At 31.9% G+C, this 27,636-nt stretch overlaps 1 protein-coding gene and 1 long non-coding RNA gene across 2 annotated transcripts in view; one reads left to right on the forward strand and one right to left on the reverse strand.

The window, feature by feature from the left end:
- LOC145317760 (uncharacterized) overlaps nucleotides 1-10,272 on the reverse strand; it is a 138,373-nt gene extending 128,101 nt beyond the window's left edge. The window contains exon 1 of the mRNA XM_080159013.1: nucleotides 10,231-10,272. The gene's annotated coding sequence lies outside the window, so the exon portion shown is untranslated. The remainder of the gene's footprint in view (nucleotides 1-10,230) is intronic.
- On the forward strand, nucleotides 1,583-8,201 carry LOC145317763 (uncharacterized). Its single transcript, XR_013879091.1, has 4 exons — nucleotides 1,583-1,922; nucleotides 3,171-3,224; nucleotides 5,103-5,204; nucleotides 7,413-8,201. It is a non-coding gene; the product is annotated as an uncharacterized LOC145317763 (long non-coding RNA).
- Nucleotides 10,273-27,636: the final 17,364 nt, after the last annotated feature.

Genomic DNA, 27,636 nt, shown 5'->3' on the forward strand with positions numbered 1-27,636 from the left:
AATAATTATTATAAAAATAAATATTTTCAATATAAAATTTTTGATAGGTAATGGAAATTAAATTTTTTTTTTAATTTTGTAGAAAAAAAATATTTAATTGAAAAAAAATTAGGTAATCTATAAGTGAGTAAAAAAATTTTTTTTCCGGGGGGGGGAGGGGCATTTTCTTTCCCCCTCTCCCTTCACATTTTCTGTACTTTAAAAAAATAGGGTGAATTGACCAAAATTCAAAGACGACATTTGCTTAACATCCCATTTATTGTAGTTTTGCTGTTGATTTTGTTGTTGATGACAGCTGCAGTATTGCAGTTCTATCACTGTACCATATTACCGTATCATCTCTCACAGTAATGTTTATAGAACGCACCTACACACAAAAATGGCCGCCCGAGGTACCGCAATGTGAGATACCGTGATAGAACAGCAATGTGATAGAACTGTGATCACAGTTCCGACTATAGAACCCACCTAAAGTAATTTTATTTTAGTTGATAAGTAAATATTTCTACTTAAAAATTACTGGGTTGCTATAATAGGGAGGGAGAGGACAACATACTTTTATAAATTTGGTAGTTTTATAATTTAATTTCTTATATTAGTGATCGATCGATGCTGGTACTTTTTGTAGGAAAAATAAATTTTTAATTTATTGTTTTTTTTAAGTGTACTTAAATTTCTCCTTAAAGCCTACACTTGGTAAGCAAATAGAATTATGAATAAGATTTCTGGATAGAAAAATATTTCATAAACAAATCATTTTTTAAAAATCGATTAACTCTTATTCTCTATATAAAAATCGCCCATTAGGTATGTTGTTAAAAATTCTAGCTTAACATCTACTTATTAAGTTAGATATGGAAGGCAGGGGGGGGGGGGGGTTGAGTAGGAGAGGGGGATATACTTTACGAGGAGTTGGGGAGTGAAATTATCTTTATTTAAAATTATTTTTGTCGCTGTTGTCTTATTATCAGGTCTCTCTCGCAGCAGTGCCATATGTACCCTGTTTGCGCGTAAGTTTCGCTTTTTTGACCTAATTTTTGACAAATGTAAATAGAGGGAAAGCAAGGTACTTAAAAGTAAAAGGATAACTGTCTGTGTTTTTGTGTACTGAAGGATCTCGCTAACCACTGAACTGTTATGGTTCTCCTTTAAATTGTAGCTGCTTATAGGTTTTGGAAGGTTTGTTACTATATTTGGGGAAGGTATTACCACCCTCCTGACTTCTCCCCCCCGACCCCCCCCCCCCCCTAAAAAAAACATTTTAAACTTTTCACAAACACCCCCTCCCTCAAGAGCCACTAGGGGCGTACCCGCTAGTGTAATTCTTATTTTAAGATAGTTTAGCAACCCCTCCCCCCCTTAAACCACTTTACCTTTTTTCCATTCCTCCTCCCCTTTTCCCCTTTCCCCCCAAAAATGTACACGTTAAGGTCCAATGTACACCTATCTAGTACACTTACATCTGAAAAAAATCTGGCAACTATGGTCTCTCGGCGATTGCTAATACACGTATTCATTACGATAAAAGATTTATCAAAAAATCTTTGTAGAAGAAAAACAATTTGGTGTTGAAGAGATTTTTTTTTTTTTTTGTGAGCACATACCTAATGTTTTAAATTAACACTAGCGGCTATACCCCCTAGCATCTAGGGGTCTAGAAAAATAGCTTAAAACTATCCAAGACTTAAATCCTAAAATAAAATTGCCCAAAATCATCATAGGACCCATGTGAAGCTTACCTAAAATAGTGAATCCAATCGGTTCAACAGTTCTTGAGTTCTTAAGCTTCAGACAAGAAACCCTTACTACTTTTTAAAATAGGAGGATCTACTAAGATCCTGCACTAATAATATTAAAATTTTACAGATTTTTCTAGAATATGAATAAATCAACGCGTTTATCTTCAGAGAATGTATTTAGAGGTAGGTAGAAATAATTAGTCTTTTTGGGTCATGGAAAGAAATCAAAGTTGTGGGTTTCATCGTATTTTCACGGTAGCTTTTGAAAGGTCATTTTATGTTAGGTTAGGTTAAGTAAATGTTGATGATTGCCCCGCAGGGCTAGAGCCCCCCGCAGGGGCTAGAAATATGAGAAAAGCTACTGTGAAAATACGACGAAGCCTGCAACTTCGTTTTCTTTCCATGATCCGTCTTTTTTCTGAAGCGAAGCTACTTGGTATTTCATGTATGTCCGCCCGTCTGGGAGAAAAGATGTTTGCTTAATGTAAATATCATAGCTGCTATTTAAGATAGGCGTCTAAAACTTTAGTGAATATTCCCTATAAGTTTATAAGTAACTTGGTCTGTCAGTCCATCAGTAATTCTTGGACATTCATTATTTTTTTATGAAAAATTTTATTTACTCCACTGCTACCTTTTCTGATAGATGTCTGCTTTTACGATGAACATATGATTTTCTCTGTATCTTATTTGGTCTGTCTGTCAGTCTGTTCATAATTCTCTTGGCATTTGATTTATTTTGAAAAAAAATGATTATTTCAACTGCTATTCTAGATAAATAGCTGATTTTTTTGGTTAGGTAAAGATTTTCCTTTCCTACTTTATTAATCACTAGCGGCTACGCCCCTAGAGGCCTCTAGGGGCACTTGAGGAGAGAGTTAAATTTAATAATTAAATTTCTTATTATTTTAGATTTTAAAAGAAAAAGTAAAAATAAATTTTGGGGTGGGCGAAAAATTTTTTTTTTGGGAGGGGGTTGCTCCCCCCCCCCCTCATTTTTCATTTTAATAAAAAAAATATAAAAAAAAATTTTTTGGGGGGGGGGATTTTTCATTTTTTGGGGGGGTTGGGGGTGTCCCACCCCCCAAAAAAATTAGTTATAAACCTTCCCGGGACCTATGAGAAGCTACCCTGTTAAGGAGAACCCGATCGGTTCAGCGGTTAGCGAGATCCTTCGGTACAGACACACAGACACACAGATACACAGATACCCAGATATACAGACATCCTGTTACTTTAGTATAAGGATATGGTCTGTCAGTCCATTTGTATTGTCTACAGGAGAAAAAAATACTAATAGTGTGTATTGATGAAATCCGGAAAAGGGGGTCAAAAATTAAATCAACTTTCCTTGTCTTTAGTAAGTTTTTGATCTAATATCTTTTTTTGCACTTTATACTTACTACCTTTTCAATGTTTAATTTCATTCAGACAAAGAAAATCCAGGCCCAGTAATGACAGGAAGAAAATAATATGTTTATTAAGGTAATATTATAACGCATGTTTAAAAATGCCTCTTTCTGCCCCTCCATCCCATCCCCCGCGATCAACAAATATGCCCCCCCCCCCCCTCCAAGCAAAATGTCCTAATGTTCTCGCAAGCTCAAGGATGCATTAAGACAGAGAAAAACTTAACCTAAACTTTTTTGTTATCGCTTCACCACACAATAAGACAGAATACTGTTCAAATAATATTAAAATTGATAATTTATTTCTCGCATCATATTATAAACAGCTTTCCGCGGATATAGTATGTACAATTATGAGATTAAATCCAGTTTTTTTTAGCCCCGAGGTGCCTGAGGGCTAAAAAAATGGTTTTAATCTTATAATTGTACATACTATATCCGCGGAAAGCTGGATATAATACGATGCTAGACATAGCTTTTTCGTATGGACAAGAACCGGTTCTTATCCACCGGATTCGAATGAATACGAGAAAACAAATTAATTTTTAAAAGATTGTGCGCTTCGTATGTCAAATAACAAGTCCATTTCAAAAAGGATAAACATTTTTTTTCTTCAAAACTGTAAGTCAGTCTATATATATACATATATCACTATTGAACCTGTGGCTGTGGCGTAACACCTGCTCATTGTCGCGAAGGTGATAGGTTCCAATCTCAATAAAACACTGCTTCATAACTAAAGATGTTAAAAATAGTTCCTACAGCTGCTATGCCAGGTGCGCAACATAAATAGTTAGAGTAGGGAGAATACCATGCAAAGTTACAATTTCTAGACAAAGGTCGTGCAATCAAAGAGTTGGTTGTTTAATGGACGTTACCTTACTTAATACACTGGGCATGCGCGTTAGATTACCATGTGCAATTGAGTGCATTGCATTGCAATTCAAACTCAGATTATGTTTAAAAAGCCCAAAAACTAAAAATAAAATAGCATAACACCATCCCAGGCTAGGCTCAAAACATAAGATAATGGAGAACCCAATCAGTTAAGTAGCTATCGAAATCTTAAGCTACAGACGAAATAATGTACTTCGTTATATAATAGGATATCAAATGATGTTTAGGCTACCTAAGTATCTTTGGGAGAGAGCGGGTACGGTGTGACACGATTAGGAACCAAAACTAAAAGTCAAAGGAACCTAAAAAGAGTTACAGCACTGTATAATGTCCTTGCAGTATGTTCAAAGAGACCCCCCACCCCTCCCACTGACAATGTGCTTTGTACGCCACAGGGTGAAACAGCCACTGTCCTCAAACCCGAAATTTAAAAAAAATACCTAGCTTGTCTCAACTGAATAAAAATTGTCAGTTTTAATAAGACATAGTACCTAAATAAAAAAAACCCTTAACTTCAGCGTTCTTATCCTGTTTTCAAATCTTAAATCACATAACTCTATGGTTACTTAGCATTTGTGAACTCTTACTTTTTCTCCTATGATTTTAGCAAAAGGGAGGGGGCGAAAGTGACAATTTTTGAAACCAAAACTAAAAGTTAAAGGAACCCAACTAAAAAAAGAGTTACAGGTCTGACATTTTGCATGGCAGTTGCTTTTTAGGGGTACAATATGGAACTGTAAAGAAACGGCGTCGCAACCGCCGAAAACCGCCGAGAAAAGGCAAAAAAAAATTCGGCGGGAAACGGCGGTTTTTGGCGGTTTCTTCGCAGTTCCATATTTTACCCCTATAAAGCAACTGCCATGCAAAGTCTCAGACCTGTAACTCTTTTTTTTTAGTTGAGTTCCTTTGTTTACTTTTAGTTTTGGTTTCAAAAAGTGTCACTTTCGCCTCCCCCCTTTACAATAAGATTTGGGAAGGATTAATATTATCATTAAGCTTTTTACTCATATGTCACTGATTCCCCCCAAATTGTTTTTAAATTATTGTTTTGTTTTAGTAACAAGAAATAAGGGTCCATGGTTGTGCAATGTGACTCAAATCAGCTGGCTGTAGCCAAATGAGAATGCCTTGCGTTTGTATAAGCAAAGCATCCCCCAAGGTAAGTCATTTTTAATAGCACAGCTACTCCTAAAGAGGACTCTGCACGAATTAGAACAAGTGATTCTAAGCACCTTCCAGCAATGATTCTCAGTATTTTATGTTTAATATTTGGATTATTGACTAAAAATTAGGTTTCACCATGGTTTTATATAAAAAAAACTTTGTCACTTTGAAATTATAAACATTTAATGATAAAATCTCGTTAAATGTTTTGTTGAGTTCAAACTGTTGTTTCAAAAGCTTTGACACATAAGTATTAGGTATTTCGAGAGAAAAAAAGTATATTTAAAAAATGGGTTTGTAACTTGTATTATTGTAAACAGTTTAGTAAATGTACGTTTGCAATTTACAGCATTTGATGATTTTTGCCGTGTTATTTTATTTTGTCCTTTAAACTCAACAAAGCATTTGATGATATTGAACAAAAAATGCTTAACATTTAAAAAAATCATACCTATAAAACCATGGTCGATAAACCAAATATTAGACTTAAACCTAGTATATTCACAAAAAAAATACCAATGATCAATGCTGGAAGCTGTCTAGAATCATTAAATCTCGTTCGTGCATAGTCCTTTTTTGAGCTTGTGGCTGGACATAATAACAGTCTCGACTCATTCTGTTTGACAGACACAGATACACATATTACTGTTCATATATTTTAGAAAGCAAAGCTTTTCTATAATTAGGGTTGGTCGGTCCGTCCGGAACGGATAGCTTTTTCATTAATTTAGGCATGTTAGAATTGTCCTATTGATTTCAAAGTTTGCATGGTGATTTCTGTAGTAGTTAGGTACGATTTAGAAAACGTAGCAACTCTATAATCATAACCAAAATGTCTGTTGATTTTTTTACTTTTTTAACAACTTCTTTGTGATTTAGTTATCCAATTGCTCTTATTTTTGGGATTCTGATTCCTGGGACGACATAGTACAATATTACAAGCGAAGCATTATCAAGTCCTAAAAATGTAGGGATGTCCATAAACATTATCCTGTCTCAAGCAGTTTTTCAACTTTACTTACAATTTAAAGGAGGGGTTGGGGGGGGGGGGGGGGGGTGGCGGATGTGCCACTTTTTGAAACCAAAAGTAAAACGCGCATGATCTCAGCCCACAAAAGAGTTACAGCCATAAATTGAGCACAGCAGCTGCTTTTGTGAATAACAATATGGAACGACGAAAACCGCCGAAATTTTTTTGCCTTTTTTCGCTAAATTAAACAGTTCTCAATCATCTGAGATAAACTTTTTTTCTCATAAAAATTCTCTTATATATTCACGTGACACTTGTAATATTTAATACATGTCTACAGTCAATAGGTATAAAAAAAATGTAAAGTGTCAAGTGAAAATATGAGGGAAACCAGAAAAAAAAAGTTTATCTCAGATGATTGAAAATTGTTCCGCCGCCGTTTCTTCCCAGTTCTATATCAAGCAACTGCTATGCTGAATTTTAAAGCTGTAAATATTTCATAGGCGGAGATCATGCGCGTTATACTTTTGGTTTCAAAAAGTAGCACATCCCCCCCCCCCCCCATCTTTTATATTCTGATTATGTCTGTTTGTCCTACCATTTCAGAGCTTCGCTTTTATGGATAAAGTCATTCTTGTTTTTAATTAAAATGCCAACAGATTTGCTTTATTTGGTAGAAACTAGTAGTATAAATAAGGGGGGAGGCGAATGTGCCACTTTTTGAAACCAAAAGTAAATGTGCATAATCTCAGCCCATAAAAGAGTTATAACTCTAAAATTCGGCACGCAGTTGCTTTTTTGGAGAACAATATGGAACTGTGAAGAAACGGAAGCGGATCCGCCGCTCCCGCCGCAAACCGCCGAATTTTTTTAAAGCCTTTTTTTCGCCGAATTTATTTTAATTGTCTATTATGACGAGAAAAGGCAAAAGAATTCGGCGGGAGCGGCGGTTTCGCCGCCGTTTCTTCACGGTTCCATATTATTCAACACAAAAGCAACTGTTGTCAGAATTTTAGAGCTGTAACTCTTTCATGGGCTGAGATCATGCACGTTTTACTTTTGGTTTCAAAAAGTGGCACATCCGCCTCCCCGCTTTTGATCTACAAAAGGGGTAATTTTGTTTACTATGATTAGAGGAATAAGTCAATTTATCGTCCATTGTCTTATTTCCTTAGATCCAAGATTAATTATGTATCACTATCCATCGATTACTTCAATGAATTAATATTTTAGGTTGTAGTGAAGAAATGGCTGGTTAAAGTGGACCAATAATGTCGATGATGAGAGACCCAAATCAAACAAGGGCATAAGTTTTAAGCCCAGAAAAAAAACAATATATTTTACCTATTCAAGTTTTGCTTCGAAACTGATGAATATCCGGTGGATTAGAACCGGTTCTCACCCATACTCAAAAATCATGTACAGCATCATATTATCCTTTCCAGTTTTCTACGAATATAAAAATGTACAATCATAAGATTAAAAACTAATTTTTTTTACATCCGCAGAAAGCTTTTTTAATACGATGCAATACCTTTTTACTTATCTACTTATGTTTCTTATATTGTAACAGCTATTAGAAAAAAAGGTTAAAGTTCTAGTGTTGAACCACAGATAAATATTTAAGCAAAATGAATCATTCAGTGGCGTGCACATAAATTCACAAGGGGGGGGGGGGTTTGAACCAAAAGGGAATGAAAAAATGGTAAGGCAGGTTTTCCTGATTCTTATTTTAAGGGGGGTGTTGACATTCCTCTTCATCCCCTTATGCACACCACTGGATTAGTTTATCATTAGTATTGTTATTAAAGTTTATTTAAAATCACGCATGTAACTAAATAATTTAATAAGACTTCCAATAAAATACTTTCAAAGTATTTTCCATAACTATAACTGTTGAAATACTATAATTTTTTGTCTTGATTTTTATTGCATAATTAAGATTTTGTTTAAATGTTTAGTTTCAACTATAATTACCTAATGTATAATATTAATCAAAAATAAAATATAGTTTAGTATGTATTTTGCAATTTTTGATATCATATATTATAAGCGAAGCTTTTTCTATAATTTGAATTGGTCCATCCGTCAATATATCTTTCGTACATCCTGTAAATTTAAACAGGTTACAATTGTCCTATTGATTCCAAACTTTGCATGGTGGTTCCTGTAGTAATTATTTACGATTTAGAAAGCGAAGCAACTCTGTAATCGTTACTAGAATGTCCGTAAGACCATTTTAAACATGTTACTTTTAACTTTTTAACAACAAAGGGGGGGGGGGGGGTAAAATGTGGTGACTGGTACTAGCCACGACATACAAGCAATTTTATTTTGGGTGCTTCTTCCTTAGTTTTACAGATAATTGGTTGTGTCAATAATTACCTCAAGTTTTGGTATATTTAAAGAACACGGCGGCGGGACTGCCGTTCACCGCCATTTTCCGCCGCCGCTAAAAATATTTTTATTGCATTTCTCGCCGAATTAGACAATTTGGAATCATTTGAGACCATGTCATTTTTTCAAAAAATTTACCACTTACAAATCTTCGTTTATCAAAGTATATCTTAAATTCAGTGCTTCTCCTGTGCTTTTAAAGATATTGAAACAAAATCTTTTTAGGTTGGTCAGTTTAATATTGTTGAATAAAAAAAGGCGATGGTACCACTACTCTCGCCGTCTTCTGCCACCTGAAAAAATTTCTTTTGCATTTCTCACTGAATTAGGCAATTTGGAATCATTTGAGACCATGTTATTTTTCCCCTTACAAGCAACTGGCCCTGCGGGGACTTTCAAATTCTCGTTTATCATGGTATATCTTAAATTCAGTGCTTCTCCTATGCTTTTAAAGATATTAAAACGGTACCGCCGCCGTTTTTAGATATCAAAACTTGTGGTAATTAGTGATACAACCAAAAAGATTTTACCCAATTATCTCTAAAACTAAGGGAGTTGTACCCAAAATAAAAATGCTGGTATGTCGTGGCACAAGTCACCACATTTACCCCCCATGCTCTTTCTATGTGATAAAATTATCCAATTGATCTGATTTTTGGAATACTGATTCCTAGGACAACAAAGTACAATGTAGTTATAAATGAAGCATCTCTATAATAAATTCCTAAAAAGTAAGTACCTATGTCCTTAAAATATATTCTGTATTAAAGCAGTTTTTTAACAAATTTACTTACAACTTTTTTTAGACTTTTATACATTTATATTCTGATTTTCAGTTCTGACAATCTACAAGTTTTAATGTGCGTTTGTCCTAGAGTTTCAGTGCTTTGCTTTAATGGAGGTTGTCATCCTTGCTATTAAAAGTGGCGCTACTCTTTTAACTAAAGTATGTTGGATAATATATGCATATGTAACTTGGATGATTTAATATTTTTTCAATGAATATAGCTCTTAGTCCTGTCTTACAAAAAGCTCTGATCAAATATCCTTAAATTTAAAGTACCTAGTAAGATTATTTGTCTGAAGCTTAAGGTCTCGGAAGACAATTAACTGAATTTGAATTATTTGTCAGTGAAGATTCAAAAAGGTTCTGGGATGGCTTTAGTCTATTTTCCTTACCTAACCCATCATCCCTAAAGGCTATGTGCGTAGCTGCTAGTAACCAAATACTGCAAAAAGTTTTGTTGCCTTTTCTGATGAGTTTTAGATAATAAATACCTAGTTGGTCTAGAATACTAAGCTGCATAGTTGGTAGCTGAATGTTAAAAGGGGTAGTTGCACAAAGTGCATTTATTGAATTTAGGGAATTTTTTCCTGTTCAATAGTTTAAACTACATCTATAGAACATAAATTTGAAAGAATTTAAAAAAAAATCAACTTAGACTTGAAAATCATATTTTTGGTATATATTCAACATAGGCTGCCCTGTTACCACAAAAACAGCATGATACGTATTTTGTTCGTGCCTAATTGATTGCTATTTATTAAAAAACTATTCAGTTATAAATCTTTCTCAACCCAATTTAAAAGGAAAAAAGTCTACTTCATCATTCCGAAATATATTTCAAGTAAAAAATACTCATTATCAATCGCATCTCTTGTAGAAGTGAATCAAGCAATATTAGCTTGGTCGTTTTATTATAATAAAAAATTATACTTTAGATAATATTCTTGTTAGGATGACTACTTTAGTTAGAAATAAGTTTTCGGAAATGCACATCATGCAACTATCTCTTTAATTGTAGTTGTAGCAGCACCTTACTTGACTTTTTTTGTGCAGTATCCAGTATAGCAAGATGCTATCAGGTTGTTAATGAGAAGCGAGGTTACTCTTTAATTCAAAATGTCGGAGTTAGCAGCTTAACAGACATGCAAATTTAAACACATCCATGTAATAGTTAGTTTTTCTAAAAAAAATGCAATTACCAAGGAAGTAGTCATCTTTTACTAACATTCTCATGACGGATTTCATGATTTTTTTTGTAGAGTTGTAACTTGTGATATCAGGTACGCATTAAGTGCAAATATAAGATGAACTTTAAGTTTGTCTTAAATAATTATAAAATTTTGTCTAAATTGGTCAAGAAAATGCAAAAAAATGCCAAAAGAAAAACCTGCTAAAAAGCAGTCCGACCATTATGAATGTTTTATAGTTAATTATGCTCCAAAATAATTGCAATGTTGACCCTTAACTCTTCACCATTTGTTTCTTTGTTTGGACACACCTCACAATTTTCCCCTCTATAGGACATAATCCGCCCTGCATTTTAACAGGCGAAAATAAAGTTAGGTATTAACAAGGATCACAACATCCATAAGTAGCGAAGCACAAACAAATCATGGAAAAAAATTGGTAAAGGAGATTTTAAAAACATTTGTTGAAATCAATCATGTTTGATGAAAAAAAACCTTCTAAAAGTTTCGACTACAAACACAAAAACCCCTTAGAGCGGCAGGAAATGTATTCTTGACAACCTTATCTAAAAGAATTCAAAAATCAGATCACAAACACCATACTTAGATATGGGGAAATTGTAAAAAAAAAAAATAAAAAAAGCCAAAAACAAGGCCGACCGCCATTATATATTTTATTATGCTAATTAATAATGGGAATGTTGACAAGCTTGAATGTTGAGAAGCTTCGCTTAAAAAGTGATGTGAAAGGGGTCTATGCACGAACGAGATCAAGTGATTATCGGCAAATTCCGAAAACAATGATGTAAGCATGTTTAATTTCAATTCGAACATGGTTTGAGTAATATTATTTCCTTAAAGTTAAGCTTTTTGGTCCATCAGACGATTTAAGTACCCAGTTTAAATGTATCATTTATCATGTTAAAATAAAAAAGAATTATCCCTGTTGCTAAGTTAATGATAAATATTAAAAGAGTGCATTGTAAACATTTCAACTCGTTACCCAAATATTTAAAAAAAAAGACTTCACTTGACCAGTCCAGTGGTTAGAGATCCTTCGCTATACACAGACAGACATCCTGGTACTTATATACAAGGGACATATTAACATAAAATAGTTATTAACCTTTTTATTGGACCTATAAGAAGCTAATTGCAAAGAATAACTACTCAATTCAGCAGTTAGCAAAATCCTTAGGTACAAACAGACAAACATTGTTTTACTTTTATATAATGATGGCAAAAGTAAAAATATATTTAGTAAGTTTATAACTTTATTTTATTAGCTTTCAGGAAAATGAAAAATACATTTCATAATGGCAATAGGTACATATATTGATACAATATTAAACAAGGATGACAACATCCATAAGTAGCGAAGCTCAAAAATTATGATTGTATATCAGGAAACAAATACTATAAAGCAGTGTCATGTAATAAATATTAATATTGGTAAAATAGGGAAATCATCACACCTTTAAAATCATGCAACTTTATAATCACGAAAACTTAAAATTCTAGGAATCGATCTAGCACCTCAATTAATAGACAAATCTTAATGAAACTTGATGGAAATATGTAGAACATGAGAATATTTAATCCCTGATAATTTCAACCGTCAATCCTGAATAGGAATTGAGAAAACCATGAAAACCTAAAAAATCTAGGAATCGACCTAGCACCCCAATTAACAAAAAAAAATATTATTAAAACTTGGTGAAAATATGTAGAATATAAAATTTATTAATCCCTGAAAATTTCAGCCCTTTATCTTGAAAAGGAGTTGAGGAAATCACAAAAACGTAAAAATCTAAGAATCGATCTAGCACCCCAAATAACAAACAGACGGACAAAACAATGTATATATAGTGGGAATCTTCACTAAAAATTTCAGGAGCAGAGAAAATCACGTTTCCCCCAATTCATTAATTATAGACGGACGGACAGTCAGAATTATAGAGTAGCTTTGCTACTATAAACAGAGGCATCATATAAATCCAAAAAAATCTAGCTTCTTGTATGAATTTGTAAGGTCTCTTTTTCTAAGGCGTGTTTATTAACTTATCCCTGCGTTGAATAGATATCTCGTAATCTAACTAACCAGGACACTTTGAGATTAATTTATGTGTTAACAAATTATGATCATTTTACTTAGTTTTCAGTCAAAATAATAAAATAAACAAACATTGTTTTTTTAAAAACATCAATAAGATTCATAAACAGATTTAACTTTCTCATTTATTATCTTTTATTTATCATTTCTTTTTATTAATGGCAGCAAAACATTTTATTGCAGAAATATTCATTGAACAAAAATATCGCTTATCAGCTTATTATCACTTCAGATTATTTATCACTTCAAATGTATTCAAATAATTTGTTTTATGTTTTCAGCAATGTCCAAGAGATAGAGTTGTCTGCAATCTGCATCCAAAAATTAATCTGAAAATAAAAATAATTATCAATTTTTCGTAAATTAAGAATATGAATCAAATAACAATTAAGTCCAACCAGCAGTACTGGTTGGGACGGTAGGAAGTGCTATAATCCTTATACTAAAGTAACAGGATGTGTGTCTGTGTGTTTTTTTTACTTTTTATTTCAAAATCCAAAATAAGAAATTGGGTTATCAAATTCGACTCGCTCTTCAAGTGCCCCTAGAGGCCTCTAGGGGCGTAGCCGCTAGTAAAGAAATAAAGAGTGACAGCTAAAATCTAGCAGAAAAAAGTAACAGAATGTTTGTGTCTTTCTGTATGTACCGAAGGATCTCGCTAACTGCTAAACCTATGGTCTTCCTTTCAGGGTAGCTTCTCACAGGTAATGGGAAGGTTTATAACTATTTTGGGGAAGGGTAACACTACCCTCCCAAGAGAAATCGCCCCAAGAAAAAATTCCCCCCCACCAAAAAAAATAAAAAGGATATAGTCCCTTGTGGGGCAACGCCCCTTAAGGGGCGATTATTCGTATTTTCACAGTAGCTTTTCTCCTATTTCTAGCCCCTGCGGGGGGCTCTAACCCTACGGGACCAATTGCCTAACCCTGCAGGGAATCACCTAACCCAATTTACCCTAAATAACCAATTAAAAGCCATTTTAAAATACAACAAATCGCCCCTTAAGGGACGTTGCCACGAAAGGGACTATACCCGGCCATATAGGGTATGCCTTGGCCCAAAACAGTAGCATTCATTCCCGTGCACTGTTAGGACTTCCAGGTTGTGCAATAAAAGGTGCAATAAATCAGAGAAGTAAATGAAGTAATAAGAACATCTTTCTTGATAATAACTTATTCAATTACCTTATATGATAATGTGTATATACTGTGTCTGTTAGCTAATACTGATGGCTGTGTTACTGATTTTATAAATCAAATAAAATTTATGTCATTATTTCTGAAACAAAAATAGTTGTAATTAATTGGGATACGAATAAATATTATGTTGGTAAATGATCGAATATAGAGATTCCACTGTTTTTTTTTTTTTGTGGGGGGGGGGGTTCTTGTGTCTTGGATAAATACAATTTATTTGTTTATGTTATATCGCAATAACTTAAAATTAAAGTAATTGTAAACTTTTTATGATTTTGAATTTTACAAATCTTAGGTACATATTTATTTATACAACCCTCGAGAATGCCACAAAAAGTAGATAGCAAACACCAAAACAAAAAACATTTTTGTTAATTTTGACAGCTTTTGTAATTTTTAGGGGCAACGTTTTACGGCAAATTTACCATTTTAACTATGCAGTGCACTAAATTATTTTAGAATTATGAATTATTAATTCCTGATATTATTCAAGAGAGAAACAGCTGATCAATGTTTACATTTGGTTGCAGAAATCATGCGCAAGAAGTGTTCTTTCCTTCTGATTTCGGTCATTTTCTTTCAACTACTTTACTCCCCCGAATTAGATATTTATTTTAGCTTTTTATCTTCTAAATAAATATTTTGGAGAAAAAATTTCTTTAGTTAGAAAAACATCTTACTTCTATTTTGGATGTTTTAGGCCAGATATGCAAAGATTCATGAAATTAATCAAAGTATTTTTAGAGGAAAATTTATCAAGGGACAAAATAGCTAAAAATAGAGTCCTTAAAAGTTGGGATTTCGGGCTTTAGTAAAAACCTCTCTATATTTTATGCAACGTACAAAGAAACTGAATTTTTTTGAGAGATTTTGACAAGAAAGAGGGGTGTTTTTATTGTAAAAATCGAATCAGTTACAGGCAACCTAAAATTATGACAAAGATGAGCTTTTAATTTTGCTTCTAGGCTTTGCATTTTAATTTTGAAAATTTTCACATGAGCATTGGGATTCTTTCAAAATATTCATGTACTATAAAATGTCATTTTAAAATGTCTATAACTTTTTTGTTATTGAAGCTGGAGGCTTCAAATTTTGGGTGATGGGTCTACTTGTGGCAGTCTTTCAGCAGTTAGAGCGGGATATTTCTTGCAGGCTTCCTTTAAGCCCCCCCCCCCCCTTAAACTTGAGTTAATTCCTTTAATGATCTTGATAGATATATGTTTATAACTTTTAATATATTTTTTAGTTAAAGGGGGCTGTTAAAAGTCATAAGTGGGGTGTCAAAAAATTTATTTGTTAATAAATTAATGGAATATAACCTGATATTATAAATTTGAAAAATATTTTTGATGTACAAAGAGATTAAAGGAACATGTATTACATTTTCTTCATAGAAGAAATTGAATCATTTTTTATTTGTTTTTTCAACACAAGGTTATTTGTGTATCTCTTGGTACAAGATACCACCATATTATTATTAGGTAAATCTAATTTTTTATAAATTAAGTGAATAAGTCTGTTAGACCAAGGGTAGAAACTCAGCAGATAGACAGACAGGCGGGCAAGAAGAATTATCAAAGTATTACTAAAATAAACAATTAATTAGATAAAATCCAGTAGAGAACCTGTGAATGATCAGACAGACAGAGGGACAGACAGACATCCGGACAGACAGACAGACAGAGGGACAGGTAAATAGTAACAGACAGTCTTTGAGGCATTAACAAATTACAATTAGATGATTCATTGAAATCCAAAAGAGAGGCAGTTAGACAGATAGACAGACAAGTGGTGGGACAGACAGACAAAAGGACAGACAGACAGAGGGACAGACAGACAAATGGGTATTGCCTAAAACAGTTTGGCTGCTATATGAATCATTAAAACCCACCGTAGAAAATAAATTTACATTAGTTTCTTATTTCGATACTCAACGCCCCCCCCCCCTCCCCCACTCAAAGGGGTATATTATTTCTTAAAATCAATAAGTGACTTTTCAGCTTAATAAAATTGAATGTACTTTTTATTTCATCAATTTATCTTAAATAGAACGAAAGTTATAATCATTTTATTGTCTACAAGAAATATGCTTTGAGTAAAAATCAACATAATTGTCAGTAAAAACGTCATATTTATGCATATTTACACAGTAAATAAATTCTAAAATTGTATTTTATTGTAATGAATTACTTAAGGGGGTTGTATGAATTATCAAAAACCTAAATAAAAACTAATTTGGTTAAATTAGTCCAAGTAATGATTGATTTAGTACAGTACGTATGAATAAGTTGTCAATTTCCTATCAGAGTCCTTGTGCTGATGTAGCTGTTTTCTTAAAATACACTTTAAGAAATTTACTACAAGGAATTATTTTAGGTATGGTTTAAAAACTGATTGAATTGTTACAGTGTTTGGTACACCATATTATAAATATTCATAGGTAATTAACATACAATTGGCAATTCTAACATTCCCAATTTAACAATAACAATAATATATCCCTTACAGACAAACAGATTGACATTTTTAAAAAACTATTATATTTATATTATCTATAATAATATTTTACACTTAAATTAGATTTCCAACCCACACTTATATGAAGTCTTGTCCGCATGCCCCAGAATATACTCCTATAAACAAGGCATTTTTGTCCCCTAAATCTGCAGGTATTGCTTTACATTGTAATTAGAGCTTTGTAATTCATATCTGCATTAACAAATGTTGCTAAGTAACAAGGATGACAACATCAATAAAAGCGAAGCTCTGAAACGGTAGGACAAATTAGGAGTGTTAAAACTAAATAATCAGAATATAAATGTTTAAAAGTCGGAAAAAATTGAAACTAAAGGGGTAGTTTCACGAAATGCATTTGAACTTAATATAGTGAACCGCCTATTTTTTGCTAGTTAATGGGTTAAACTATATTTATATGGTATATATTTGAAAGAAATTAAATTTTCTACTACGTAGTTTTGAAAATATCAAGACTACGTCATAGAAAATTAAAATTCTTTCAAATATATGCCATGTAAATGTAGTTTAACCAATTAACCAGGAAAAAATAAGCTGTTTACTAAATTAAGTTCAAATGCCTTTTGTGAAACTACCCCTTTATTGAAGAAATGTTTAAATACAGGATACTATTTAAGGACATGCTTGCATTTTAGGACTTTTATGATAATAGAGATGCTTTGCTTATAACATTATACTTTGTTGTCCTATGAATCAGTATTCCAAAAATCAGATCGATCTGATAATTTTATCACATAAAAAGTTGTTGTTAAAAAAGTTGAATAACAACATGTGCAAAATGGATGTACTGACATTCTAGAAACGATTATAGAGTTGCTATGCTTTCTAAATCATACCTAACTACTACAGGAATCACCATGCAAAGTTCGGAATTGATAGGACTATTCTAACCTGTTAACATTGACGAAACAAGCTAACTCTTTATGATGTACGGACGAACAGACCGACCCTAATAATAGAAAAGCTTTGTTTTTAAAAATAAAACTGCCAACCAATATTTTCAATATTTCCTATTCTTATTCTAGCAATAACAAAACTGAAGAATGTGTTATTTGCTGAGGCCAACATGGTTGATTACAAACACGCAACGAATTTCAAACACACAGGTATTTTACTGAAAGATTTAACTGAATACTACGATAGCACCTACATTATTGTATGCTCTTAAGTTCCTTTTTTATCAATAACACAAAGGTGGAATTCCCTTTACTTCTTAGGGCGAAGCCGCCAGAGACTAAAGGCAAAGTCGTTAGTTAATTTACAAAGTAACATATCGTTCTATTTATATATTTTTATTAGTAGCGAAGCTACTCTATAATTCACTTTGTCTGTCCGTCAGACCGTATGTCCGTCGACAAGTTCGATTTTCAAATTTTTTTCAGTTAAAGATATCAAAATTAAAATTTTCGTCGTTTGAAGAAAACAACAATGACGGTCACACTGCCTTTTTGCAGGTTTTTGGCTACTTTCATATTTTTCACATTTTTCCCAATATCTTTAATGTTTATATTCCGATTTTCAAAAAAAATTCAGTTCTAGATATTAAAATAAAATTTCTTGGCGTATTAAGAAAAGAAACTGCCTTAAAGCAGGTTTTTGGCTATTTCTATATGTTTTACATATTTCACCATAACTTAGGTGTTTTGGGTCCGATTTTCAAACTTTATTTTGATGACAGTTTTGAAATATTTTTCCCATTGAATATAATTTACATCATTTAAAATAAAAGGTTTTGTCTTTATTCTTCGAGAAATCTCTTCTTGATTTTAATAAATACACTTTAAATCTACTTGTATGTATTACCATCCATGTTTTTTTGTGCTTCGCTACTTATGGGTGATGTCATCCTTGTTAATGGGATAGTTGCATATATAAACTGCATATTTTTTCCTGTTCAATAGTTTAAACTACATCTATAGGACATACATTTGAAAGAATTTTATGCCAAATTTTAAAAATATCAAGACTTTAATGATTTTGGTATGGAGAGAAAAGAACAATAAACAATTTTCAAGGGTGCAGGTTCAACATTAAGATATTTCTTTAAAATAGGCTAAATTTGTTCAAAATTTAAATACACCCCCCCCCCCCCAAAAAAAAAATATATGTAAAAGCTGACCATAAGATTTATATAATTTGATACCATTGTCAAATAATAGGATTTTTTTTAGAAAAAGGGCAATGAGAGCAAAAGGTATGTTTTCTCATTTGTAGACTTGATTGAAGCAAAGTTATTAATGTGATTCTTTCATGTTAAGCAACCTCACCTTAAATTTGTGAACACATTATTGACAATGGAAATATACTAGATTTGACTTCCCCAAAAAAGGTTTTATACTCCTCAAAGAGATCCCCCCCCCCTCTAAAAAAAAGTTTTGTTATAAATTTGTTACTTTTAAAAAATGTTTTACTTATTAAAAGAATTTTGTTATTAACAATATGTAAATATGTGTAGTTTGCATGGCAATTATGGTACACAATGAGAATGCGAACAGAAAAATAATTGAGAATGAAAAAGTGGGTGTCAAAATGAGATTGAGTAAATCAAGGTAAATGAAATATTATTATGATCTAATTTAATCTACTAGTTATCGGCTTCCACATGAGAGGGGTAGGTAGCCAAAATACACAAAAATTATATGTATTATTTAATGTTATTATTTGACAGGGCCACTCCTGACTGGCAATTTAATGTTTCTCTTTGAATTTATAAAAATGTACACCTAATATGAATTTAATTAGAAATATTAGTTAATAATATTTAATAATATTTTTGGGAATAAAGAGCGACTGAGGCCAATGAGGGAGGAAACTACGTCTAAATGGAACAATTTTGTAAGTTACAATGAAACTGTAAATTTTTAATATTTCTTTGAATTCATTGATTGAAATTTATTACTAATCAAAACTGAACCATCTGAGCAATGATATAATTTTTAAGGTAAAACAGATTTTCTTTCAAAATTTTGCCGATGCCAAAAGAGAAAAAACAATAGGACTATCAAAAGAAGAAAGGTGAATTAATTTATTTTAAAAAAACAAGTTGACAACAATCAAAAGAAAATAAGCTCTTAATTTTAAAAGTAAAACAGCAAAGCAAAGAAAGAACAGGCATAACAGATAGATAGACCAACAGACTTAATTATAAATAGGAGAAGACATTTATAAATTTTATGATCAGCTAATATTTCCATAAAGGTTATCTTATCTAAGTATACAAACCTCATGTTTATTTTTTTTCTTAATTTTAGGGAAAAATTGATCAGAAAAAAGTAAGAACTTTATGAAAAATACGAATCTAGGTTTTTACAAGTAGGATTTCTTATAATCTTGAATATTATTAGCAAAGCTCCAGCGAAATTTTAATGTTTGTTCTCAGTTTATATTAAAGTACATGTTTTCTTATTAAAATTATTAAAAATAACAATATTTATGAACCTTAACTTATATAAACAGGATGAAAAACACAATCTTGAAGCTGAGAAAGAATTAGAACGATTAATCAAGAATGTAGAAGATGAACTTGAAGGAGGAAATGAATATGATGACGAATGGAGTTGCCAGGATGAAGTTGAGAGTGAGATGACAGAAGATGATGAATTGGCAAACATTCTTTTCCAAGAGACACAAATTGAATTTACATATACCTAGTGAAAGTTATTTTTTTTGTAATATTATAGCATATATATAATTTTCAGAAGAAATGAATATTGGCATAAATGTGATGTTTGAGGGCTGCATGCCAATTTCAAATGGGTGTGAACCTATGCCAACAAAATCTAAAAGAAAAAGGTAAGTTACTATGCATTTTTTGTAAAGGGTATTTTTTTGCCGTACAGTTATTTGTTCAAAAACTTTTAAACAAGAATAGAACACTAGAATTTTGCATGGCTGTTGCTTCAACACTTTAAAATGTAAAACTATGAAACTGATGACCAATCCGCCGCTTCTGACGTAATTTTTAAAAAAATACCTCTAAGGGGGGGGGGGTGCCCGAAGCTCATAAACAGTGAGTAAAATGGACTAAATATTAAGCTAGAATCTTGAAAATTGGTACATAAGAATTCAAAATTTTAAAATTATTATTTTAGCTATTTGTATAATGTCTAATACAACTTAAATCCATTTTCGCTGCATATTTATTAATGCATCTTTTTAGAGCTGTGTTAGACATTATACAAATGGCTAAAATAATAATTTTAAATTTTGGATTCTCAAGTTATATACTCTGTTAAAATCGTACAGGGCATTGATCTTCAAGATGGAATAAGGTTTTTAACAGAGTATACAATTTAAGTATTCAAAATTTTAAAATTATTATTTTGGGCATTTGTATAATGTCTAATACAGATCTAAAAAGACGCATTAATAAATATGCAGCGAAAATGGATTTAAGTTGTATTAGACATTATACAAATGGCTAAAATAATAATTTTGAAATTTTGAATTCTTATGTTGTTTACTCTGTGTTGAAATTTCATCGTCTTTGTACAACCAATCAATGTCTAAAAAATTTTCGAAAAAACGCGGCATCTTTCAAAAACCCATCTCTGTAGAAGACACTCCATTATCCAGGCCTGAATGCAAGGACGTCCATATTTGGTTAGATGTAGATAAAATAGAAATAAACAAACTTTTTTGCCTCCAAGTCCAGGCCAGGGTGATTACTTCTCCAGAGGATCCTAAACTTTCCTCATCCCCTCTTCTTTTTTGTGATTTTTTCCTCTGTGGAGGCATGGAGCAGTTTCTTAAAATTTCCACCATCTGCATCTATAACTCATGCTTTCATGTGGTCAACAATTTCTTGGTCCTACATCAATTTCTGACATTTTGTTTCTGCAATGGGAAATTTAAAAACTATAAAAATTACAACAAGGCTATTTAATTTAATTAATATCACAACTGTAAAAATAGATAGGTTAATTTTAAAATTCTTGATATTGGATTACAAAAAACAATTACAATATAAACATGTTTGACTTTGAAAAAATAAAAGCATGCTTCAAATGTTTGTCTATATTTAATATTAATAGTTGTCTGTCATGTACAGAAATGCCGCAAATTTTATATTCAGTGTTTCTCCTTTGCTTTTGAAACTAAACTTTCTTTTCTTGTGGTGGGCCAGTAAATAAGATTAACACCAAAATTGGCAAGTTGACCACTGTTCACTGCTATTTTCACCATTGGTTATTGAGGTAAATCTTAAATTCAGTGTTTCTTCTGTGCTTTTGAAGATATTGTAACAAAATCGATTTTTGTGCGTTAGTTAACACAAGGGGCTGACTGCTTTTCCATTTTTCAACACCCTGCCCATTTAAGAAATAAAACATTCACTTTACAATTTTTTAACAAGGAGGAACCTGTTTGAGAAGGGTGGGATTATGAACTAACTACAGCAATTTTCTGAACAAAAATTCATTTTATTATTCACTGTAACTAGAAAAATTTAGAATATTTGTCGCATCCCTAGATACCTGACCAATTATAGTTAAACTAAAAAGCTAATGAATGAACTTTTTGTTTTATACAAAACTGTTGAATAGATAGCAAATTAACTTTTAACTCAAAAAAAAATTTCAAATGAAGAATGTAAAGTTCCTGAATAGTAATTAAAAATATACTTTAATTTATTGTAATGAGGCTACTAAGTCCATTTATTTAACCCATTAGTGACGAACCGGGTATTAAAACCCGGTTCCAGAAAATGTAAAAAAAAACGGTTTCCAGCTTCATAATTGCATCATTCTCGGTATGAATCCCCCCTCTACTACCCTGGCTTTCATTTCCCCCTGAAGCAGGCAGTTTTGCTTACTTCCGTTTGCTGGTATAGCTCAACAATCATGAAAATTTAGGTGAATACAAAATACCCCTTCTAACTTTTTTGTTTTTATAGTAGTCGCTGATTTTTTTCGTGAAATCTAAAGTTTATTGACAAGTACATCTATTTGTGAATTCGTTTAATTCAAATTATTATTTTTTATATGATTTTTTTATCATTTTTTTAAGCCCTATTAGGACCCGGTTTGGCATGGCCATAAATACCCGACAGTTTTAAAACCCTGCTCGATATTGGTTTTATTACTCGGTTTTAACTTTTCAACCATTAGATATTTGTTTATGATTTATTATTCTTGAGCCACCCTAATCAGTATACCCTAGTAATCTCTATATGTGTCCTCCAATATTGTTATGCTCTTTTTCTGATATGTAATTCCTTATCTGATGTGTCATCGTCTGAAAGCAGTGAAGGATCTGGAAAGCTTGACGGTTGATGTACAGGAGATGCCAGAAATGTTGAGAAAGTAACGGATGATTCATCTGTATTTACAGAGCTGGTTGATGTACCAGTTTTGGTGGTGCAAGGTTGAGTGCTGAGTGATGAGGTGCTACAGGGTATAGCAGTCTTAAGTGTAGCAAGTGGTCCGTATTAGAGTTTGTATGGCTGCAACCCAGCTGTTAAAGGATTCTGAGTCCTTGCTGTTGATGAGGGGTAGAGAGGGGACTCGCTTTATTGTGATGGTCTTGAGGTAGGAGTATGGTGTTTGAGGCTTCTCTTGTCAGGTGCACCAGGCCATTGGTGAATAAACAGGAAGGGAGCGGCCAAAAATTAAGGTTTGGGGGATAAATTCAACCTTATCTATCCTTGACAGGGGATAAAAAGCCATAAATTTATTTAGATGAAGTATACATTCACTCGTGCTATCGAAAGGGAAGGAGGGGGTAATAAGGTGGTGGGGGATTGAACAACAGTTGCAAGAAAAGCAGGGCAAAGGACCAAACAGCTTTATTTTACCCTTAAAACTTAATTGTATATCTGAGATAAGATTGCAAGTTTCAGCAATAAGACTTGATTTGTTTGTCCGTTAAAAATATTGGATTTTCCATATGGTAAACACCATTTTTTTGAAATGATTACTTTTACTAAAAATTTGATTTCCTAAAAAGAGTTAGAACTAAAGTACCATTTGAATTTGACGATAAAGGAAATTTAATCCCCTACATGTTGTTAAAAAATACAAACCTACGGTATTTATACGCAAACTTTTTTGTTTGTAACTCCAGGCCAGGGTATTTTTACAACTAGAGGATCTTGATTATGCCCCATCCCCTCTTCAGCTTGTCCTATTTCTTCTTTTTTTCCTTCATGGAGGCATGGAGCAGCTTTTTATAACTCCAACTGTCTACCATCAAAATACATGCCTTCATGTGGTCAACCATGTCATGGTCTTACATCAATTTCAACTTTTGGACACTCCAAAAATATGTATCAAGACGGGATTAATTTATCATGTTTAAAATTATGCAGTATCCTTCAATGCTGATAATAGAAATATGAAACTGAATTTTATATATTGTAAAGGGGCAGTTGCACAAAATGGATTTAAAATTGAATTTATTGAACTGTAAATGTTTTCCTGTTCAATGGTTTAAACATTAACAGTAAGGCATAAATATAAGAGCATTTAAATTTTTTATAATGTACTTTAAAAAATATGCAATTTATATAGCTGGATTTTTTTCTTCTAACATGATGACTAATTTAGTGTTGTCTAATTGAATATTATTTATTGTAATACAAAATTACATTTGCTAAAAATCATTTTTCTGAAATGTACTTCAGGCAACTATCCCTTTGGTATATTAAGAATAATCTTAACAATTATATCTACCTGTGGATACGCCAAGAGTTTTTTTTGGCGGGTCTTATGGTCGCTACACATCAGTTCATAAAAGTTTTTCTGTGTATTAGAGGATTCATTGCAAATTGTTGTGGCTTTCATGCACAGTACCAGACCCTGGTACTGATCAGCAGACCAAGCTTTTGACATTTTTAAAATCTGAAATTAATTAAAATTTTTATTTAGTTGTGCTTTACCATGAACAATATAAAGGTTGTGCAAAAAATGCAAACATTTTTAAAATTTAAAATACGCGGCTTGTGTTCATATTAAAAAATGTTACATATTTTAAACGTCATAAACATAGTTATTAAAATAAAAGTAACATTCTTTTGCTATTTGTAGTTTAGGAGCTACGTTGGAAACTTGAGGAAAAGAATCAAAAGTTTTAAATAAGACGAAACATTTTACCACGTATCTCCTTTACTATAATTAGCACAGTAATAACTCTTATTTTGTCTGTCTGTCTGTACCGAATGATCTTGGTAACCGCTGAACCAATTGGGTTCTGCTTAACAGGGTAGCTTCTCATAGGTCCCGGGAAGGTTTATAACCATTTTGGGGGAGGGTACCATCTCCCTCCCAAGAGAATTTTTTTACTTAGAGAGATTTCAACGCAACATACTTGAAAGTAAAATAGAAAAGTTTCATAGAGACTTGAACCAAAAAAACAAACATTTAAAGTGCCACTAGAGGCCTCTAGGGGCGTAGCCGCTAGTAACTATTATGTCACTTTATTTGAAAAGCAAACATTATTATACACACATAAGTATGTAACCTTTGTATCACAAACCAACCCTTCTCCTTGCCTCACAAGATGTTTAATAACTTTAAGCAAACGTTAATATATTGTGATATTGGAAAATAATCGCAAATAAAATAAATATAATATAATAATATTTAAAGAGTTTAAGTATTGTAACAATTTCAATAAAACTTCGAAAAGGTATTTGTTTTGACTGCCATTTTTTTTTAAGTTAGTCGGACTTTTTAATAATCAACTCTCAGCTGTATCATGTACTAAAAAGTTGAAGGACGTTTCTTCAACATTGCAAAACTATTATAATAAATACAACACCAAAATTATTTCGTTTTAATTTCATTAACTAATTACATTCAAAGTACTTTTAAGATTGCAGATATCATTTTTCTTGAAAATTAAATATTATTGAAATTATTTTTTTTGGAGATCATGAGGACGTCGGTCTAAATTTTCTAAAGTCTGACTTACAGCTGTTATTCTCAGGGAAAAAGGAACATTAACTAATTTATTTTTGAAGTAAAAATTCAAAAGTATGACTGAAAAAAGGTTGACCTCAAAAAAGGTTAACTGAAAATTTCTATCGGTCGACTGTTTAGCTTTTGTGAACTGGGCTGTAAACTTGTCAACATTTTGTTTCTGCACTTGGAAATTTTTAAATGAAAAATTATAACAAAGATATTAAATATCACAACTGTATAAATGGATATGATAATTTTTAAAATTCCCGGGATTGGATTACAAAAAAGTATTACATTTAATACATGTTTGACTTTGATGAAATAACTTGAAGGCATGCTTTAAATGTTTTTGTTTAGATTTACAATTATAAGTTGTCTGCAAAATCTCCCTTTTGTGCAGAAATGCCACATTAAAATATTTAAAATTAACAGCTGTAACTATGACAGCAAGCAGCATCACACAGTTTCTCTCATTTCCTACTACAAAATTTACAGAAAAGTGATATTCATCCTCTATACTACTAATTAATATTTCTAAATGTTTCTCAGCTTCAACATCATGCTTTTCATCTTGTGCAAGCCTAGATTCATATTTTTCATAAAGTTCTCTCTTCTTTTTAATTAATTTATCCCTTTCTTCTTTAGACAGTCCTAATGGTTTTTTTTGTATAGCATAAGCAAATTTTTGGAAGAAAATCTGTTTGATGATATTGATCAATATAGATGTTGTTTCTTCCCTCATTGGCCTCAACCGCTCTTTATTACCAAATCTTGATTTGCTTATTCTCATTTTGACGCCCTTATCATTCTCAATTAATTTACTTACTTGAGTAATTGACCATCATTTTATTTATTTCTTCTCTGTGTTCTTGGTGATTCTCAGACACTTCAGTGATTTATAAATGTTCTGATGTACAACTTCACTTGTTTATTCTGAATACAACCCTTGAGACCTTAGGTTTCTTTCTGGGAAATCCAATATGTGGAATTTCCATCTTATTGTGAAGTCATATCCCATTTCAGATGAATATGACTCATTATTACTGGCAAAGTAAACAAATATGTGTGGCAGAGTTTGCATCTGTCTCAGATTTATTTTCTCCTGTTCAATCTTGGTGTTTCAATACTTCCTAGGAAAATTTAAAGTAAAACAACATCAACTTTATTTCTTACACTTTAGACCCAAATTTTTAATTATATCCCTTGCCCTTAAACCAGGGTTTCGGATCCGGATCCGCATATTTTTGATTCCAAGGATTCGGATCCTTGGACTCAAAAAAATGCGGAAAAAATGGAAAAATCTACCTAAATTTATATAAAATCTCAGACATTCTCTTGATGAGAGCCAATCTTTAAGGTTTAGGTTCAGACTTGAAAATTAAAAGTATTTTTGACTTCGAATTAAAGAATAAATTTTTTTTGAAAAATTTGGTGATTTTATTTTTATTGTCAATCCGGATCTGCACTGACCAAATTTTAAGGATCCGGATCAGCATACAATCAATGCGGATCCGAAACCCTGCCTTAAACAATGATCCATTTTAGAATTTATTCTTAAACTGTTTTTAACCTATTTTTGAATGGGGGGTCAAAAATAAACTAGGACACATATAGAATCAGACTGCAGAGCCCAAATTTGAATTAAGTCCCCAATAAACTTTTTTGGGGGGATTTAAAAATTAATTTTTAGTGTTGCTGTAATCATATTGACCGAAGCAAAAGCTCTTTTTTTTCTTCGGGTAATATTGTGGCTTACAGAACATTTTTATATAATTCACTTTATATTGATACAATAAAAAAACATTACTCTGTTCATTGGAAATAATTTTTTTTTCCAAAACAATTAATTTCATTGAAAAATCTAACATTTACAATAAAACCACTGTGAGCTACAATTGAATCAAGACAAAAGTAAGTGCCGAGCCCTGGGACCTATGTAGGGTGAAAATAGACATAAATCCTTGATGATTCCAGGTGGAGACAAAATATTTCAGCGGGGTCTTTTGGTTTTTTTTCAATTTTAAGTTCTGAAAAAAAATTGAAAAAAATATGAAAATCTTTAATAAAAAACAAACAAAAAATAATTTTCAATATTTTTTTTTATTAAAAGATACAAACAACTTATATAAATACTATAAGCTTTAAAAAAATCACAATTTTTAAATTTAGACTTTCAATATAAAGATTTTTAGAAAAAACCTAACAACAAATTCTAACATATTTCTGATCAACATAGCAATAAAACGTCTTTTGCAAAATCTTTATCATCAAAAATAAATAGCACTTACTAAAGGTTTTTTTTCATTTAAACTTATACTTATTACATTAATTAACTTTAAAGA

The sequence above is a fragment of the Acartia tonsa genome, chromosome 4, assembly GCF_053477335.1.
Source record: "Acartia tonsa isolate MP-2025a chromosome 4, ASM5347733v1, whole genome shotgun sequence".
In the NCBI taxonomy this organism is placed as follows: Eukaryota; Metazoa; Arthropoda; class Copepoda; order Calanoida; family Acartiidae; genus Acartia; species Acartia tonsa.